The sequence below is a fragment of the Pleurodeles waltl genome, chromosome 9 (assembly GCF_031143425.1).
Source record: "Pleurodeles waltl isolate 20211129_DDA chromosome 9, aPleWal1.hap1.20221129, whole genome shotgun sequence".
NCBI lineage: Eukaryota > Metazoa > Chordata > Amphibia > Caudata > Salamandridae > Pleurodeles > Pleurodeles waltl.
The window spans coordinates 672,775,356-672,794,586 of NC_090448.1; positions in this window are offsets into that span (position 1 = coordinate 672,775,356).

A 19,231-nucleotide genomic window follows, 5' to 3' on the forward strand; every position below is an offset into this window, starting at 1 on the left:
TGTACGCACCTTACCTGGCACTCAGGATGTAGAAGACGATGAAGGCCAAAAAGTGTTTGAAAGGGCTATTAATGCTCTCAATGAACACTACAGGAAAAAATGTAATGTTGTGATAGAAAGACATAGGTTTTTCTCGAGATGTCAATTACAAGGGGAAGAACATAGAACAATATGTGGGATGTTTTCGGGTTCTTGCTACTACATGTAAATTTAGGGATTTGCATGATGAAATTATTAGAGACCAATTGTTTAGCAAGCTAACTAATTTAAAAATTCAAGAAACATTGTTGAGATTGCATGAACCTACATTAGATAAAGTGATTGCTCTTGCAAAAACAATTGAAGACACATCTTCATATATGACAATTTTAAAGTCTGAAAACTGAATATCGTCATCTCAAGTGGTTTTTTGTGAAGTGGAGTTCACAAGGGATTAATCTGGTTACAGCAGACAATAAATCTAAATTTAGGCTGAGTAATAATTATTCAGCTAGGAACAAAACTCAATGCTTTAGATGCAAGAGTTTCAAACATGTAGCTACGTGTGTGAATTGCCTGGCACTTGAAATTAAGTGTTATCATTGTGCTCGTATTGATAATTTTTCTGGAGTCTGCAAAGTGAATTCCAATGAAAGAAAAATGGTTATACAAAAAAGGAAAACATTAATATAATTTGGATGATCAATGAGGATTCAAGAGATGATGATGATGAAGTACTTGTGGAGTGCTAGTCTGAAGATCAAAAGGAGGATGCTCAGAATCTCATTACACAAGTTTTGAATGTTGATGATACATACTGTCCTCCTAAGTGTTCAATAGCAATATCTGGTACAATACTGGGGATGTGGGCAGATTCTTCTTCACCATACACTATTATCAATTTGAACATGTTTGTCCAGTTACCTGGGGTACAACTTAAGCAAATTAAGGTATCGCCAGTAGGTTATTGTGATACTAAATTACCAATTTTGGGTTGTTTTGATTCTATGGTGTCGTTCAAGAATAAGAATGTCATGAGCTGTGTGATTGTTGTGGAAAAAGGCAGACTCTTGTTAGGTTGTAGGGAACTAGGAAAACTAGGAATCACATTGGACCCAAATAGGAGAGACCAAGTTTTGCTTGTGGGAACCTCTTACATGGAAAAGTGGGAAAAAAACATTTCCAGAAGTTTTTCAAGAAAAGTTAGGCAAATTGAAAGGTTTTTCTCATCGTATTATATTAAAAGAAGGAACTGTCACCAAAGTGCATAAACCTAGAGGGATTCCCTTTGCAATGTAGGAAGTGTTTTCTGTGGAGTTGAATGGGCTATGTTCTGATGGGGTTATTGAACCCATAGAGGAGTCAGAATGGTTAAGCCCTATTGTCTTGGTCCAGAAACCTGATGGAAAGATTCGCATATGTGTGGATTTACACAACCTTAATGAGTGCTTATGGGTAGACCGTCACCCTCTACCTAATATAAATGTTATAAAGAGGGCAAATGTTTTAACACATTGGATTTGTCCAAGGCATATCATCAGATTGTGTTGCACCATGACAGTAGACATTTAACATCATTTGCAACACCACAAGGGGCATTTAGGTATCTTAGAATGCCATTTGGTTTGGCTTCTGCCAGTGCGGTGTTTCAACGCACCATGCAAAACATTTAAAAGGACGTAGAACGAGTAACTGTGTTGCAAGATGACATTCTAGTAAATGGAAAGGATCAACAAGAGCATGATGACATATTGATGCGAGTTTTGAAGAGGTTGCAAAATGCGGGGCTCACAATCGGCATTAAAAAATGTAAATGTGCTGTACCAGAAGTGGAATATCTTGGACACATCATTGGTCCTGATGGAATTAAACCAAAATTTAAATTACTTCAGGCCATTGAATGTGCCCCTATGCCAATGGATAAGGAACAGTTGAATTCATTTTTGGGATTGGCAGAATATTACACCAAATTTGTGAATCATTTTGCAACCTTAACCATGCCTATGAGATCACTGCTCAAGAAGGGCAAAAAGTATGTTTGGTCAAGGGAGTATGAAGAATCATTTGTGGCTGTGAAAGAAGGGATTTCCAAAGCTCCTATTTTGAAACCATTTAATTTAGAATATACAACTATTATTTATCCTGGTGCTCATGCTTATGGTTTGGGTGCTGTACTCATACAAGTACATCAAGGAAAATAAAGGATAATTGCATTTGCGTCTAGGACTTTAAGGGGAGCAGGAGAAAATTATTCGGTTATTGAAAAGGAGAATGCAGCATTTTCGACCATATCTATGAGGTCTAAAATCTGAATTAAGAACAGATCACAAACCTTTAGTGGATGTGTGTTCAACTAAGGGAGGAGTGAAGGCTGCACCACAGATAGCTAAATGGCTGTATAGGTTACAGGAATTTGCATTCACCATTAAATATGTATCGGGTGAAAAGAATGCCAAAGCAGATTGCCTTTCTTGCATGCCAATTGGTTTGGTGGAGGAAGATACTATGGAAGAGCAGGAATCTGAGGAGTGGATGGTAGCTGTGGTGAAGTAATTATCTGATAAAGCTATTACCAAAAAGGATTGGAAAGGAGCTGTAGATAGAGATGAGGCATTGTGCAAGAATAAAGAAAATGTGACAAGTACGTGGATGAAGCAGTGGGGTGTTGATGAATTACTGGGGAAGTATAAGTTGAGGTGGTCAGAGTTGCTATAGTGGATAATATGATGTATAGAGAGGAAAGGTTAATTGTAGCAATTTTGCTTCGAGAAAGATTAATTTAATTATTACATGAGGGTCATGGAGGCATGTAAGCTATGAAGCGAAAGACACGTATGGACTTTTGGTGGCCAGGAATGGACAAGGATATGGGTAGGTTTCTGAGGAATTGCAAATGTTGTTGGAATAGTGATAAATCTTGGGTGGTTAAAGAGTCACCTAAAATGCCATTTGAGTGTCCGAAGGGTGTATGGAGAAAGGTTGGTATGGACATCTGTGGTCCATTTAAGGTTCCAGGGTTAAAAAACAAGTTTGCTATAGTGATGATGGACTATTGCTCAAAATGGCCTGAGGTTCGGATGGTGGATGAGGTAAAATCAGATGATATTATTAATTTTTGTAAAGACATGTTTGCGAGAGAGGGTATTCCAGAAGAAGTTGTTACGGATAATAGTCCTAAATTCACTTCGTTAAAAATGTAAAGTTTTTTTGAGTTACTTGACATACAGCATCATAGGACGGCCCTCTATCATCCTTGAGAAAATGGATTGCTTAAGAGATTTAACAGAGTGCTATCGTAGTGTTTGCAATTGGCTGTTAAAAGTGGGTTGGATTGGAAAGGTGAACTTAGAAGTAGGTGGTGGAGTTATAGGCGTACTCCACATTCTGTGACGCAAGAATCTCCTTTTAAATTATTACGAGGGAGGAGACCAATCACTGTTTTTTCTCCGGTTTGGATGAAAAGAGAGGAGAATGAAGATTCTGATTTGTCTGAAATCTCAAGGAAAATTAAGGAGAAGCAAATAAAATTCTGTGATAGACATAATAGGAGAATTAACAGAGATCCCTATCAATTGAGTGTAGGAGAATATGTGAGAGTAAAATTAGGTTATGTAGTTAAAAAAGGAGAATCTAAGTTTTCAAACATCAAGACAATTTCAAAGATCTTTGGCAATCCTCTGGTGTTGGAGGGAAATGGGAAATGGAACATTAGAAGACTGGTTCCATGTAAAGGAAGATGTGAACAAGAAACTAGGAATTCAATTGAGGATAGTTTGGAAGATAAAGTGTTATTACGTGAATGGCAACAGAATCCACTGAAATGGTTTAAATACTATGAAATGTAATTAGTGATACTTTATATTAAAAAGTGCATTAAGTTTTGCATATTTATAAGGAGGGAGATGTGTTGTGTTCTTGTTTATGTTTACATTGTAAGTGCGGTGATGTACTGATGGATTCTTTCACGGAGTTCTGGAGTTAGTGGAACCCTGTGAGAGAGTCAGTTGGTGGATCGCACTGTGGGATTTGGCTGTACTTTATATATTTGCACCAATAAATACCTGCAAATATCCTTGCTGTGAATGTCTTCGCTTCTTCAGTAATCTTCATTCCAGATCCCAGACTACTCATGGGAGAGCGGTTTTACCCCCACCCTCCACCGTATCTGTAAGCTCTAACATTAGTCCAAACCCCTTCTTCAGAACTGTGAGCAATAATTCCAGAATGGTTGACTTTTAAAGGAAAATCAAAATGTTTCTTCTAGAAAGCAATTTTAGAACTGCTTTTTAAGCCTTCATACTCTTTCATCTGGATGGTGGTAATGCCCTACTCCATGGTGTTCCACACACCACAATGGTACTTTTTAGGGGCATCCTACTGGCCATGGCACGTCATCCAGGATTGAAGAAATATGATCTCATCACCCGCCTGCCCTTCCTCTTACCTAGCAAACAAGCTCACCATTTCTGGTGGTCCTCAGCACAGCCACTGATGGTTCTTGGTATAGGCGCAGCCAGGACACCATCAGACAGAAGATTAAGAAGTGTAAAAAAAAAACCAAGGCAGGAGGCCTTTTCCATCTATGCACCCATGATCTGGAAGAACATCTCTCTATCCATCATGACTGCTGCAACACTGCTGGAATTTAGGAAAGAGTTGGAGTCTCACCTCTTTAAAGAGCACTGCATCACATTGCTCTACCCATCCACAACTGGATTCCTATCCTATTACTTGTTGACTTAATGCTTGCTTTTGACAATGAACGGCATTCTGCTGCCTTTGGCTAGGTTTTCACTATAGTAATACCACAGGCTTATAGACATATATTGACACTTCTAAGGCACTGTCACAAATGTAGCAGATGATTGGGCAAGATAGTACCCCAGCCCTCAAGTTCCCCAGCTCCCGTTTGAGTAGGTCATCCAGTCCTGGTTTTTCATGTGCATGCTGGTACTTCTAGTTCTAAATTTAGAATGGTATCAACAGATCTTCAAACACATGAATGCACTGAAACAATCTGGCCTGGATAAGGCATTCACCCATGGACCTGGGAAACTTGAGAGCTCTGCAACATTTCAAGCCTTTTATGTGTTATCTCCAACCTTGGTGGGCTCTTCAACTTCAAAGAGTTCAACCAATAGGTGCTGATCTCCCAAGAGGCCTGGAAGACAGTGGGTTGATGACTTTGTTTAGAGCTCCTCTGTAGAGGATTACACCAGCACCAAATAGGTCTCGGGTTTATCACAAACATTGGCAGTCTCCACAGAAGGTGTGGACATGCCATTTACCCCCTTGAAACTCCTATGCATCTTTTTCTATGTTCATCACATGGCAGTCCAGATCCAGGTAATTGAACAAATAGAAATTACATATGCAAACATAGAATACAAAGAAATTTGTTGATTTTCATATGGGATAATATTACTTAAAATATGCAGGGCAAGGAAGGGATCAGACATTAATGTCCAATATTTTAATTTCCACTAGATATAGCTATTATTAGATATCAGAGAGTTGTCCACTGCCAATGGAAAGCTACCAATACCTGTAACCAATGTTAGTAGCAAATTGACATTAAAGGAGAACATCCTGGATAACGTCATACACACAAACATCCATTTGCATTCTACTGTACAGTCCAGAAAAGACAACTAACATAAAGTGACTTATCTTTGGTCATAGGATGCTGAAAATATCTGTGATTGTGTAGAAAGGGGATATTTAATTAGGAGCATGTTTAATTTCAGAACTGGAGTGAGGTTCATTGATAGGGTTAGAGTACTACAATCCTTAATTAGAGAGCCAGTTTTGGCTGTCATCCAATGGTGAATTGAGGGGAAGAATAAACACAATACACTCTTCTCTCTGTCAGTCCCAAGCTCTCATTCTGCAACACCACAGCAATAAAGCTATGTGGGCATCCATACAACAAGGAAACACATCCCAACTACAGAAGGAGAGTGAGGACAATTGGTATTGGTAGTAATGGGTGGACACTACTGACAGGTATGCAAAAAGAAACAATATGTGTATAATACATGGGATTCTGTAATCCCCGCATAAATGGCAGTCTCTAATTTCGTCATAATTGGTGACTGCACCTAGTTGCCGATTATAATGAAAAGACATCAAAACTCGACTATTAGTAGTATAAATACTTTATTCGGTCATCAATGACCATCATAGTGCAAATAACATTCATTTCATTTAAAAAAAGTTTAAACAATATAAGCCTAAAAACCTTGTTTAAAAAATCAATGTCCCTTAAAAGGCAAGGAATTTCTCTAGTACACGCTCTTGATTCTCTCGAACCTTAAAATGCCCCAAACCCCCTTACCCTCAGTGGAACTCATTTTTCCTGGTTACCAAGAGCCCGCTAGAAAGTGCATTAAGTTGTGCAACAAAGTCGACTGGTGTCAAGATAAATAAGATAAAAGTTTCCAATTAAATAATAATCATTTTGTGTTAAAAACATATGGCGCCTTATCCAAAATGTCAGCAAAAATCTGCTGACTGAGAATACAATTGCTTCTGTTGTATCATATTTCAAAATTCTTAAGGCTTGCAGGTGGTGTGTTGTCCCAAGGTGCAAGCAGAATGGATGAATCCATCTCCTATGCAGCTCTCTGTACTCTAGGCATGAGAATAGGACATGGGCTTCAGTCTCATTTGCTAAACCACATGCAGGGCACAAACTCGAGCAAGAGCCCCTATGCACCTGCTGGTAAGGGGACATAGAGGGAGTGTGCCAATCCTAAACTGAATATACAAACTTTTGGCAAGAGCAGGAGTGATCTTAGCAAGAAGTGGTTTAAAACATGGGAATGACTTTATCCAAGAACCTGCTTGTCAGAGCACTATGGGTATCTATCAAAACTCGTTGCTCATTTATGTACTCCCAATAACGATTTTTGAGTACATTTTGAGTACATGAATATCAGCTTTGCGTTAACAATCTGGCTCATTCCAAAATCTAACCAGGTTCAGTCAACTAAACCAGTCACACACTGACTTCATCCAGGGAATGCTGGTGATGTTGGCTCAAATAGTTAAATCCCTTAAGGAGTACCTATAATGACTCATTTTATTGGTGGACCACAAGTGAACCGAGTAGGCCAGGAGCTTTAGAGCCGCCAAATTTGCTATTCCGTGTAGGTTTCGATCCAAGTGAAGAAGGGTTGATGGAGTGCTTGCAGGTAACTTTAGGAGTTTCCTTAAAAATATATTTTCTGCAGTAGTTAAACAGTCCATATTTTTATGTCCCCACAATTCTGCACCAAATAGGGCAGCTCCTTATGCCTTAACTTGATAAACTGCTAGGGCTGGAGAGACAGATCATGAGCTGGTGGTCGTATGGACCCTTATAATAGCATTGGAACTATGCTCAATTGTTAGGAACTATGCTCACTTTGTTAACTGAGGCTGCCATTTTAGATCGCTGGTTAATTTGACCCCTAAGTAGTCGAAGGATTTAATCCTCTGGAGTATTTCAGTGCCCACTCTGATTACCCTTATCCTTGTTCCCCTATGTCCAAAAATCATGTGTTTAGTCTTCCCTACATTCAGCTCTAAGCCTCTAGAATTACAGAAATTCAAACATTTATTGATGAGGACTAGGAGCCCCATTGGTGATTTTGAATTTAGTAGGGAGTCGTCAGCAAAGGGTGAAATAGAAATGTTTACATTATTCACTGTAAAGGAGTCGTTCTCACAGTCAAGGAGTTCCTTGGTGATTTTGAATGTAGTAGGGAAAAATCAGTAAAGAGTGAAATAGAAATGTTTCCATTATTACGTGGTGGAGTTCCTTCACCACATCGTTCATGTACAGTATGAATAGTTTGGTGACAAGTACGCACCTTTAACGTATGCCACATCTGATGGCGAATTTATCAGTCGATTCTCCCCTTTTGCCCCATCGCACCTGAGCACAGTTCTTCGAGTATAGCCTGATAATCAATACAAGCAAATTTGGGGGACGCCCATATTCGACAGTGCTTACCACAACGTGTTGCATGGGATAGAATTGAAAGTAGCCTTCAGATCTACAAAGGCTACGTAGAGCCTTTGTTTTGCTAGTAGCATATATTTCCGATGCACACCCACCAACCTGAAAACCTGATCTGTGGTTTTGGTGTTGGTCTTGGGGCGGAAACCTGCCTGTAAAGGGGGCAACATTTTCTCGTCTTCAACCCACAGTAACAATGTCTCTAAGATTTGTCTGGCAAATATTTTCTGGAGGTTGCGATGAGACTTTTTGGTCTATAATTTAAGGGGCAAGAGGCGACCCCATTTTTATAGATCGGAAAGATCTCAGCACCCCTCCATATCTCAGGCATATCCCCTCCCCTAGAAATAGAACTAGATAATACGTTTATGTAGACTAATGATTCAGATTTATATTGGTCGCCTGGGATTTTATGTGGACCAGGTGCTTTGGCACATTTCAGAGCATTAATTGCTCTGGCTATATCAGCTAGGCTAAACACTATTGGGCCTGCCCCACCCCTTGCTTCCTGCTCAAAGACTAAGGCCCTCATTACAACCGTAATACCGCCAACAGGCCGGCGGAAAAAAAATGGAATCATGACCACGGTGGAAACTGCCAACATAGACAGCCACTTTAACACTCCGACCACCACGTCGGTACAAACAAACAGCGCATCGGTAACCGCCAACAGACAGGCGGAAGACAATGTACCGCCCACCCTATCAGGAACTCCAATGACAGCGGCGACGACCACAGTGAGTACTGCACCTACAACACAGGGGAGGGGGGAGGGAAAAAGAGAGTGACACACACACGCAACACCCCCACCCCCAACCTCACCCACAACACCATAGACACAAATACATGCTGCAACATTACATTTACACTCCCCCACCCACCCTTGAATAACTCAAGGACAAAAGGAAATGATTTGAACGATTGTAATCAATAAAAATCCAGTAGTCAAAACTCCAAATCCAGTATATACAATTATGTACACCAACTACACAACTCCGGATAGTGCACCAACCATTATCCTTGGACCACTGGGCCCAAAATTCATGGGCGAGGCCCACACTAGATGCCTGACTCCAAACAGAGAGAACACTGCTGGGGCATCAGACCGAAAATATACAGGCATCTCAGGGGGAGAGGGAGCACCTCAGCCTGATGAACGCACGACGCCACTGCTCCACGAGGGGGCTCCATGCCCACGGATGTATTCTGGGGAGTGCAAAGCCACAGTCTCTCAAGTCTCTCCAGTGGGTGGGTTGCCCACTGCTTTATCCTGGGGAGTGCAAAGCCACAGTCTCTCAAGTCTTTACAGTGGGTGGGTTGCCCACTGCTTTATCCGGGGGAGTGCAAAGCCACAGTCCCTCAAGTCTTTTCAGAGGGTAGGTTGCCCACTGCTTTATCCTGGGGAGTGCATAGCCACAGTCTTTCAAGTCTTTTCAGTGGGTGGGTTGCCCACTGCTTTATCCTGGGGAGTGCAAAGCCACAGTCTCTCAAGTGGATAACAGTCTCCACTGGTTCTGGAGGGGGCTTTGTGCCCAGAGTGCTTCTTCCTGCCAAGGACAGAAGTAGTGGATGTGATACTCCACTGGTTCTGGAGGGGGCTTTGTGCCCAGAGTGCTTCATCCTGCCAAGGACAGAGGTAGTGGATGTATCTCTCCACTGGTTCTGGAGGGGGCTTTGTGCCCAGAGTGCTTCATCCTGCCAAGGACAGAGGTAGTGGATGCTTTTCTCCACTGAAAGTGATACTTCATGAAAGCTGCCCAGGCTCCTGGAGCTCACCACCAGCCTTGGACGACTGACCACTGGGGATGGCAGCCATGCCTGCGGTGATGCCACTGGCTCAGGATGTCGCAGGGCCGCTGGCGGTGCTTGCAGCGGTGTAAGTCACGGTGGTGCTCGCGGCGGGCTCTGTGGCGGTGGTGCTGATTGCGGGCTCTGTGGCGGCGGTGCTGGTTGCGGGCTCTGTGGCGGCGATGCTGGTTGTGGCAGCGGTGCTGGTTGCGGGCTCTGTGGCAGCGGTGCTGGTTGCGGGCTCTGTGGCGGTGGTGCTGGTTGCGGGCTCTGTGGCAGCGGTGCTAGTTGCGGGCTCTGTGGTGGCGGTTCTGGTTGCGGGTTCTGAGGCGGCGGTGCTGGTTGCAGGCTCTGTGGCGGCAGTGCTGGTTGTGGGCTCTGTGGCGGCGGTGCTGGCGGCGGGCTCTGTGGCAGCGGTGCAGGTGGCGGTCTTCTCCGCCGTACAGGTTGGCGTCGACATGGAAAGAAGGTGTGACACTGGTCCCTCAGTCGGTGCCACCATGCCGTCTCCTGACCGGCCCTTCAGTTTCTGGCCCTTCCCCACCTTTGATGATGGCGCAGCTGTCTTGCCACTATCCCCTTTCGTTTTCCCTGACCCCTTGGTGGCAGGTGTTTTCTGCTTCTCCCTCCAGGATTTGGGCAACTTCTTTAGCTTGGCAGGTGGTGGAATGTCCATGCCCTTTCTCCGTGGCACACTGGCAGCCCTGATGGTTGGCGCACTCCAATAGCCCACAGTTGCTGGCACCACTGTGCCTGGGGATGTAGTGGCCGAGGTGCGGGGTTGGGACCTGGAAAGCCTGGCCCTAGGGGATGGACGGGGGGGGAGGTGTAGGGAAGAGGTCAATATTAGCCAGGAAAAGTATTTTAGGCACACTGGGACAGGTAGATGGAGGGGGTTTGGGAGTGGAGGAAGAGGTAGTGGTTGTAGGAGGTGTACGTCTGCTGAATTTGGGTGAAGGTGCATGGGCTGGAGGGTGCTGTGAGGTGGATGGCTGTTGGGTGGGTGTGTGCCTGCGTTTGTGTACTTTGGGAGGAGGGCTCACTGACACACTGGGAGAGGACACAGGGGATGTGTGAATGGTAGTGGGGGTGGTCATTGCACGTGATGGGCGGGCTGGTGATAGAGGCACTGGCCGAAGATGTAGTGCATGCAGGTGTGAGTGGAGACGAGACTGGGAGGGACGAGGAGGATGTGGAGGAGGGGGACACAGTGGAGGCAGTGGATGTTGCTGTGTCTGCATGGGGATGGTGCTTGTGTGAGTGCTTGTGGGATGTGTGGTGCTTATGTTTGCCATGTCCACTTGTGTGTGTTGATGAGTGTGCATGCTGGTCTGATGGTGTGCTTGGGTTAGGCAGAGGTACAGGGGATTGGGTCTGGGTAGTGGAAGTTGGAGGGGGGAGGCTGGACACAGGGACAATGGCTGCCATCAGTTCTGAGGCCAGAGCCTGAAATGCTCTCTGTTGGGCCGCCTGCCCAGAATGAATGCCCTCCAGGTATGCATTTGTTTGTTGCAAATGCCTCTCAACACCCTGGATGCCATTCAAAGGGTAGATTGCCCAACAGTGAGGGATCCCAGAAGGTCAATAGCCTCCTCACTGAGGGCAGCAGGGCTGACTGGGGCAAGGCCTGAGGTGCCTGGGGCGAAGGAGATGCCCACCCTCCTGGGTGATCGGGCACAGGAAACACGCTGAAGGGCTGCTGGGAGGGCAGTGCTGGTAGGGGGGGTGGTGGCTGTACCTGTTGATGCGGTGGGCACAGAGGTGCCCGCCATCGCAAGGGAGCTCCCATCAGAGGAGGAGTCGCTGTCACTGGTGTATGCTCCTGTCCCCATCGTGGAGCTCCCCTCACCCTCCATCCCACTGGTGGCTTCAGTCTCCGTTGCTTCATCCTCCAGGGCCAAGTGGGTTGCAGCTCCCTCCTGCTCCGGTGCCACTGCTCCTCCGCCTGATGATGCTATTGCACACAAGAACAGGGAGACAACAAAAAGGGGGGGGAGACAGAAAAAAAACATGTTCAGTCCATGCAACACCACTACCGTTGGTGGACACAACACACAGGGAGCAGCCCTCAGCACTACACCATGCACTAACAGTTCCTATAAAATTCACATGCCCATGGGGTACAAGGCCTAAGCCCAATTGCTGCACACCTGGAAGTCACAGGAGCCTGACTAGGTGTAGATGGGTCTTACCACTAGTGGGGTTGGGGTGCCACAGAGCCTGCCTAACAAGGGACCTTGCCTACCAAGTTAGCCCAACCTAGGGAAACCCACAGCCCACCTCCCCCACCCAGACACCTCGTAATGCGCGCAGAGTCAGCTGAATGAGTGTGCACTCACCCTCTTGTGGCTGCTGTGATGCCCTCAATCGCCCATCCAACCCCGCATAGGCCACCACCAGGATCCAGTACATCGGGGGGTCATGGTGCGACGGGCACCCCTTTCACGTTGGGAGGCCATCTCCAGCTGGGCCTCCGCCGTCTTCTTGCTCCAGCAGCGTAGGTCCTCCCATCTTTTACGGCAGTGGGTTCTCTGTCTGTGGTAGACCCCCAGGGTCAGGAAGTCCTTGGAGATGGCACGCCAAATACCATTCTTCTGGTGGGCGCTGAGCTAGACGAATGGTACAGGGGAAAGGAAATTACTCACCCGTCCGGACCGTCATAGCCATTGCCCACCAGTTCCCACCCATGCCCTGAAGCACATACACTCACCATCCGCACATGCAGGCCTCACCCCCCCCATGTATCTTCCATCCACACCACTCAAAACAGGCATTGCCCACGTAGCATGCTCACAGTGTACTCACCTGTTTGTCTGGAGGATCGTACAGTTGCGTGTACTGGGGGAGGACCCCATCCACTAGTATCTCCAACTCCTCCGATGTGAAGGCAGGGACCCTTTCCCCAGACACTGTAGCTATTGTCGCTTCCAGACAAAGGTCACAGCAGCACTTGCAGTGTAGGTCCTCTCCTGTTGAAGGTCAGGTATCAAGTGAGTGAACAGCTAGAAAATGGCAGTCACGTCCACGGCGGTGTGTACCGTCACCGCCGGCGTATATCATTATTGGCTCCTGGGACCCATAGGGCCCAATGTTAACCAATGCAGAATTGCGCCGAGGTCTTCGACCACCCACCGTGACGGTGTACAATGCCAGCGCAGTTACCTCATTTCAACTTGTCCCACCTTACAGGTCAGGCAGCCGCCATTTCAGGGGGTCATATGGGATGGATAACAACTGTGTCACACCTATCTAGGCCGGGAACACAGACAGATACCGGCACATTGCGAATTACAAACGTTTCTGCAAATAACACATTGTGATACCTCAGTGTTGGATGGCTCTCTGCTCGCTGTTCTCCTCCATAGGGCACGTCTGCTGGGGCAGGTGATGAAATGGCGTCATCCTCCAGTGTACAGACCCCTGGTGGACCTGTCGACAAAGGAAGAGAGACACATCATAATCACCTACAGACTTGATCGTGCAACAATCCAGGAACTGTGTGCCCAGTTGGAACCAGACCTTATGTCAGCTGTCCGCCATCCCACAGGAATACCCCCTGTAGTGCAGGTCCTGTCTGTACTCCATTTCTTGGCCAGTGGGCCTTTTCAAACAACAGTGGCCATGGCATCAGAGATGTCCCGGCCAATGTTCTGTAACGTGTTGTCCAGAGTGTTATATGCCCTGCTGAAACACATGCGCAGCTACATCGTTTTCCCTCAGGTGGAGGATTTGCCCACAGTGAAAGGTGACTTCTATGCCCTAGGACATATCCCCAACATCATTGGTGCCATTGATGGAACACACGTGGCATTTGTACCCCCCACCCCGCAGGAATGTACAGGTGTACAGAAACCGCAAAAGCTACCATTCGATGAATGTGCAGATGGTGTGTTTGGCAGACCAGTACATCTCCCATGTCAATGCCAAGTATCCTGGCTCTGTGCATGACACTTACATTTTGAGGAATAGCAGCATCCTTTCTGTGATGGGGCAACTCCAGAGGCACCGGGTGTGGCTAGTAGGTGAGCCCAAGGTCCCAATACAGTTGACATAGGTGTCTGGGTATGGGATTGTCCCTAAGGGTTAGTGTGTGTCTAACAGTTGTCCCTCGACATTTGCAGGTGACTCTGGTTACCCCAACCTGTCATGGCTACTGACCCCAGTGAGGAATCCCAGGACAAGGGCAGAGGAACGCTACAATGAGGCACATGGGCAAACTAGGAGGATTATAGAACTCACCTTCGGCCTCCTGAAGGCCAGATTCCAGTGCCTCCATCTGACGGGTGGATCCCTATACTACTCACCGAAGAAGGTGGGCCAGATAATCGTGGCCTGCTGTATGCTGCACAACCTGTCTTTTGCGACAGCAGGTGCCTTTTCTGCAGGAGGATGGGCCAGATGTTGGTCTTGTGGCAGCTGTGGAGCCTTTGGACAGTGAAGAAGAGGAGGCAGAAGAAGAGGATATGGACAACCGAAACAACATCATCATGCAATACTTCCAGTGAGACACAGGTAAGAAGATGTAACTGCTTCCCACATCTCATACTATTGTTGGAGCTAGCATAAGTCTGTCATTTTCACTCAGGGAATGGACCCTGACTTGTTACTTTGGCTTTCCATTTCACATATTTGGGTCTCACTTTCTGCCCTCTGCTATGCTTACTGCTGGCCTACAGCTGTGTTACATTGGTATGTGAACAAGTACATTGACATTGCTATATTCCATAGATATTGCAATTGCACATTTGTGAAAGCACAGACTGACTTCAGATTGTTTTGTGATTGAAGTGTGTTTATTTCTGTGCAAATAAGTGGAGGGGGTTATAAAATGGGCTGGGGTGATGGTGAAGGAATGTCCATGGCAGAGTCCAGTCTACTTGTTTCACAGGTGCATTGTCCAAAGCATAGGAAGTGGAGCAATAGCAGTTTAAGGTGGACAGGGTGACAAAGTGGGGCAGAAGGGTGACATTAAGGGGGGTCTTATTTCCTGGCGGAGGTCTTGCGATGTTCTCTGTCTTGTTCCTGGATCTAAGGGACAGTTTGCGGGGTGGTTCTCCATCTGCAGGGGATGGGGTGCTGGTGGCCTGTTGTTCCTGTGGCGGTTCCTCCTGTCCACTAGTGCTGGATGAGGTGGAGGGCTGTTCATCGTCCAGGCTAGTGTCAGGGGCCCGTTGGTGTGCCACTGTGTACCTCCTGGTGTTGAGAAGTTCTGCCAGCACCCCTGCAATGGTGACCAGGGTAGTGTTGATGGACTTCAAGTCCTCCCTGATCCCCAGGTAGTGTTCCTCCTGCAGCCGCTGGGTCTCTTGAAACTTGGCCAGTACCGTGCCCATGGTCTCCTGGGAATGGTGGTAAGCTCCCATGATGTTGGAGAGTGCCTTGTGGAGTGTCGGTTCCCTGTACCTGTCCTCCCCCTGTCGCCCAGCAGTCCTCCCAGCTTCCCTGTTATCCTGTGCCTCTGTCCCCTGAACCGTGTGCCCACTGCCACTGCCCCCAGGTCCCTGATCGTCCTGTGTTAGTGGGGTTGCCTGGGTTCCCTGTAGTGGTGGACACACTGCTGATTGACGTGTCCTGGGGACAGAGGGATGGGGCCGCTGGGTGGGTGTGGGGAGGTTCAGTGGTGGTTTGTGACTGTGTGAGGGGAACCGACTGTCCCGAGGTCCCTGATGGGCCGGGCTGGTCATCTTGATCCAGGCGTGCAGAGCTGCTGTCATCACTGTGGGCCTCTTCTGTGGGGGGACTGGATATTTCTGGCACCTCCTGTCCGGTGACGTTGGGTAGGGGTCCTGTTGGGGTGTAAATGCATAGTTATTGTATCTGTGTGTGCCATCTTGTGCTATGGGTGAGTGACCCTCTACTCCTGTGCTTGCATTATTGCTGTGGCCCTTGTGTGATTGGTGATTTTGGGGCATGAGTGAGTCTCTCTACTGGACATGCTTTGGTGATGGGTGTCCATGCATTGGTGTTACATGTAGGGCTTGGTTTTGGGATGTGTGGGTTGTGTTAGTGGGGTATCTGTGGGTTGTTGGGGTGATGGGTGTGAGGGTAAGGGTAGCGGTATGTGATGGCATGCATGTGGGGTGGGGGGTATATGGTAGTTAAGATTTGCCTTACTAGAGTCCAGTCCTCCTGCTACTCCTGCGAGGCCCTCAGGATGCTTGATCACCAAGACTTGCTTCTCCCATGTTGTTAGTTGTGGGGGAGGAGGTGGGGGTCCACCGCCAGTCCTCTGTACAGCAATCTGGTGTCTTGAGACCACGGAATGCACCTTCCCCCGTAGGTCATTCCACCTCTTCCTGATGTCGTCTCGTGTTCTTGGATGCTGTCCCACTGCATTAACCCTGTCGACAATTCTGCGCCATAGCTCCATCTTCCTTGCAGTGGATTTCTGCTGCACCTGTGATCCGAATAGCTGTGGCTCTACCCGGACGATTTCCTCCACCATGACCCTGAGCTTCTCCTCAGAGAACCTGGGGTGTCTTTGAGGTGCATGATGTGATGTGGGTGGTGTCTGAGGTGGTGTCGGTTGTGATGTGTGAGGGGATGTGTTGGTGTGTGTTGTTTGAGGTGCGTGGATGTTGTGTAAGTGATGGTGTTGTGTGTCTGTGGATGCTGGTGTTGTTTTAGGTAGTGTCTCTTTCTGGCCTTCTTTCAAAATCTTGGTTGTAAGGGTCTGTGGGTGATGTCGGTGTGTGTTTTAAATTGGATTGGATATGTGGGTGTGGTGTGTGTATGTGTATCAAGTGTGTGTATTTCGAATTGTCCAATGTGGTTGTGTTTTGTAAATCTGTGTGTATTTGTGGGTCGCGATAGTGTGGGCGTATTCCTGTTGGCGTGACGGTGTAGGTTTTGGTATCGCCAGTTTATCACTGACCTTTGGTGTGGTGGACTTGTGTGGGTGTCTGTATTGTGGCGGATTCCGAGCTGTGGGTCGTAATGCCTGTAGCGGAATTCCGCGGCCGCAGCAGTATGTTGGCGGTCTTCTGCACGGCAGAAAGCAGGATTTACCGCCAGGGTTGTAATGAGGGCCTAAGTGCCATCTCTCTCTTTGTGATGTACAGCCAGTGTACCACCTGGTAGTATTATTGCCTCTGCGCCTACATCCATAATATGGCGCAAGTGCAGAGGCAACGTGTTTCTGTCATTAGCGTGACACCGTATCCATGCTAATGGAGGAATATCCCTTTAGAATTGTTACAGTGTATACGTGCACCAGTGCTATCTGTATTACAGAAACCCTGTGATACCCTGAAACCGGCCCCAGGATGCTTGTTTCCAGTCCAGGGAGGACCTGGCTGGGCAGTTCAGGCTGGACTGTACTCATAGGGACCAGAGTTAAGACTGATTTGCATGTGACCTGGTCCAAACTGGAATGGCATGGGCAGCAAAAAAACAATGGATTTAGGCCCAGATCTCTGTACTGGGGGTGAATGTTTGACATTGTTCAGCATTCCGTCCATCATTTGTTCTTTTTTTCATTTGTCAACCTAAGTGGGAAGGGTATGCCCAGACGTGGGTCCCTTGCTCCCTATGTCACTGGAGTCAAACTAGCCTGGCTGATGAAGGGTGAGACCCTAAAACTGGTCCCAGGATGCTTGTTTCCAGTCCAGGGAGGACCTGGCTTGGCAATTCAGCCTGGACTGTTCCCATAGGGAGCAGGATTAAGACTGATTTGCATATGGCTTGGTCCAAACTGGAATGGCATGGGTAGCAAAAAAAATTATGGATTTAGGCCCAGATGTCTGTACTGGGGATGAATGTTTGACATTGTTCAGCATTCTGTCCATAACTTGTTTTTTTTGCATTTGTAATTAAACTCCTGGAATAGAAAGAATTTGCGCTTGTGGCATGGAGCCATATGGTACGCCCATTCTAAAACAGTGCTTAAAATGTAGAACTGTTGAGCTTAATAAACAAGTAAAGACCACACAAGAGGGCTTTGGAGACTTTATTATATGTCTCAAAATAAGAGGAGCCCATAACCAAGACCGCACACGATCCGGATCTCCCAAAGACCTGGAACGTTGGCCCTAATCAAAAATAATAAGCATAGATCTACTTCTGTGAGTCTTGTGACACAGCTGAGTATGCACAGCAAATTCATATGTACACAACAAGCACGCTATTAACCCCTTAGCTGCTGGGCCTTTCCCCCCCCAGTGCTGAGCCCTTTTTTGGCTATTTGGGGTAGTTCGCGCTTAGGGCTTCATAACTTTTTGTCCACATAAGCTAACCACGCCAAATTTGCGTCCTTTTTTTCCAACATCCTAGGGATTCTAATGGTACCCAGAGTTGGTGGTTTCCCCTGGAGGAGACCAAGAAAATAGCCAAAATACAGTGAAAATTTTGTTTTTTCCAAAAAAATGGGAAAAAAGGGCTGCCGAAGAAGGCTTGTGGTTTTTTCCCTGAAAATGCCATCAACCAAGGGTTTCTGGTGCTGAAATCACTATCTTCCCACCTTTCAGGAACGGGCAGACTTGAATCAGAAAACCGAATTTTTCAACACAAATTTGGCATTTTACTGGGACATACCCCATTTCTACTATATTTGGTGCTTTCAGCCTCCTTCCAGTTAGTGACAGGAATGGGTGTGAAACCAATGCTGGATCCCGGAATGCTAAACATTTCTGAAAACTAGACAAAATTCTGAATTCAGCAAGGGGTCATTTGTGTAGATCCTACAAGGTTTTCCTACAGAAAATAACAGCTGAAATAAAAAAATATTGAAATTGAGCTGAAAACAACAGCCATTTTTCTTTATGTTTTACTCTGTAACTTTTTCCTGCGATGTCAGATTTCTGAAAGCAATATACCGTTTTGTCTGCTGGACTCTTCTGGTTGCGGGGATGTAAAGGGCTTGTAGGTTCATCAAGAACCCTAGGTACCCAGAGCCAATAAATAAGCTGCACCCTGCAGTTGGTATTCATTCTATACTGGGTATACAGCAATTCATTTGCTGAAATATGAAGAGTGAAAAAGAGGTATCAAGAAAACCTTTGCATTTCCAAAATGGGATCAAGATAAGGTTTTGAGGAGCAGTGGTTATTTGCACATCGCTGAATTCCGAGGTGCCCATACTAGCATGTGAATTGCAGGGCATTTCTCAAATAGACTTCTTTTTTACACACTCTCTTATATTTGGAAGGAAAAAATGTAGAGAAAGATAAGGGGCAATAACACTTGTTTTGCTATTCTGTGTTCCCCCAAGTCTCCCGATAAAAATGATACCTCACTTGTGTGGGTAGGCCTAGTGCCCGCGACAGGAAATGCCCCAAAACACAACATGGACACATCCTATTTTTTTTATAGAAAACACAGCTGTTTTTTCCAAAGTGCCTAACTGTAGATTTTGGCCTCTAGCTCAGCCGGCACATAGGGAAACCTACCAAACCTGTGCATTTCTGAAAACTAGAGACCTAGGGGAATCCAAGGAGGGGTGACTTGCGGGGCTCGGACCAG